Here is a 2,444-nt window from a genome sequence, read left to right on the forward strand (position 1 = left end):
GCACCAGATAAAGTTAAAATCCCAGGTAAATTTGATCTAAAGAAATCATTAACTTTCAATACAAGATGCCAAATAAAATTACCAGATAGGATAGGGAAGAGAAGGCTACAATTCTCCAATTTTATGTTTTGCCTTTACTCTTCTCCAGACATCTGCTCTAAAGACAGAATGATTTGTCTTTCCTCTGGAAATAATCTTAGACTCTTCCTCTAATTACCAAAGAGCTAATTAAAAGACAACTTATTGGAAAAGCTTCAACTGTAACTCACCTGTAAGACTACAATCTATGTGTAACATACTGCCATGATTCTGGAGAATTTATATAATCTTAGCCATTGAGATTGTAGGAAAAACATGAAAAATAAAGTCAAATTAGAAAATATTGATTTGGGGATGATAAAAGACTTCAGTGAAGAGCACTGCTCATTTTTCATTCCAAATGAGAATCTCTGGCGTTTTTTTTACCAAAATTAAATATGTAGAACTGACTGGAGAAACTTCACAGCTCAGATACTGGATTTATAAAAAAGCCCTTTACCTTCCTTCTGCTCTTTATCTCCTTTTTACTAACTTACGCAATTTCTTATTTTTTTCTCTTATTATACACATTATCTACTGAATTCTTCAGATAGTTAATTTGGATTTTACTATTACATGTCTCAATATAAAAATGAACAGTTCACTTTCCCCCATTCTCTCAGTATAATGATAGCTTTTGGTTATAGTAATATGTATTATTTCGTTGTCATAATTTTAAACATGATTTATTTCCAAGTTAAGTAAAATCACTTTTATTTTCTTGGACAGTGATTATTTTGGAGTGAATCATTGCCCTATATGGTCATGCACTTAATTTCACATGCGTATCCTTTCACTGATTTATCCCCAACTTTTTGATAAATTCTGAAACATCTATAAAATAGTCTACATCAGATATTCTATTCTATTTTTCTTGGTCTTTTCCTCTAGATTTTTACGTCTTTCTATTATTATCTGTGCGAGCTGATCTATATGCGCTTCTCTAGGATGTTTTCACATTCCTGAGCATTTTCTTCATTTATCTTCTAGATTGCATTTTCTTTTTACTGGGTATCATATCTTCATCTTTCTTGTTGTTTTGTTTTTCCTATTTCGTATAGCATATAAAAACATGAAAAGTAAAGGTTTTGAGAACATTCAGGTCCCAAGGCAAAATGTTGCAAAGAACTGAGCATAAAATGAACTAAATTTTTTCTCATTATAGAATAACTATAATCTTTTTTGATTGACAGTCATGTGATTGAAGGAACATTGGCAAATAGTTCTAAATAATTTTACTACATCATTAGTTCTTTCCTCTCTTTAATGAGCAATAAGTCATCCTTTGTTTATAGTTTAAAGCTAATTTAAGTCCAGCTTAAATTTTCTTAGAGACTTTAAAACAGATGGTAGCAGTTGTTTAAAGTAGATATGGTTATTACAACTAACCATTCAAGTTTTAATTCAGTTGATAGCAACTCTTCATGAATCCCAAAAAAAAGTACTTGAAAATTATTTCTATTTTATAAAATGTAAATAACAGAAGTATACAAAAAGTAGATAAAAACCAATAATGCATAATACTTTGTCTAATAAGACCAACAGCAACACACTGTGATTCACAAATATGGGTATATTTTCTCCTGTATTTCTAACAATGATTTTTTCTAGTAATTAAAAAAAATTTTCCCTTTTTCTTCCTCCTTTATAACAGAATTATTTGCCATTGGTGCCTTGTGTTGTTCTCTGACTTTTAGCTTATACAACGAAAGGCACAATCAACACCAGATGGTTCATCTGTAGGTTTATCAATCTCCATTGAACCCTGCATACTAAATGTCTGGAAAAAAAAATCAGGTATTCATTTGCTCACTTTACCTTCATATTAGGTATATGCGATAGTTAATTTTATATGTCAAATGGCTGGGCCAGGGTACCCAGACATTTGGTGAAAAAATAATCTAGACATTGCTATGAAGGCATTTTTTTGAATGAGATTAACATTTAAATCAGCCAAATTTGAGTTAAGCATATCACCCTCTTTAATGCGGGTGGGCCTCATCCGACCAGTTGAAGGTATTCACAGAAAACAGATTGAGATCCTCCAGGAAAGGAAATTCTGCCTCCAGATTGCCTCTGGACTCAGTGTAACATTAACTTTTCCCTGCTTCTCCAGCCTCCCAAGCTCACATCACAGAGTTGGGACTTACCAGCTCTCACCATTCACGTGAGCCAATTTCTTAAAGTTCTCTCTGTGTGTATGTCGGCATCCTATTGGTTCTGTTTCTCTGCCAAAGAGAGGAATGCCACCAGTCTAAAAGACAAAATTTAGAGATGGAAAAAAAGTATTCCAAAAAAGAGTAAGTATTGAATTTAGGTTTGTTTTCAACTTTATCTCTGGAAGACAGTTATTCAGATTATCCTAC

This window comes from Pteropus vampyrus, unplaced genomic scaffold, assembly GCF_000151845.1.
Source record: "Pteropus vampyrus isolate Shadow unplaced genomic scaffold, Pvam_2.0 Scaffold27, whole genome shotgun sequence".
NCBI lineage: Eukaryota > Metazoa > Chordata > Mammalia > Chiroptera > Pteropodidae > Pteropus > Pteropus vampyrus.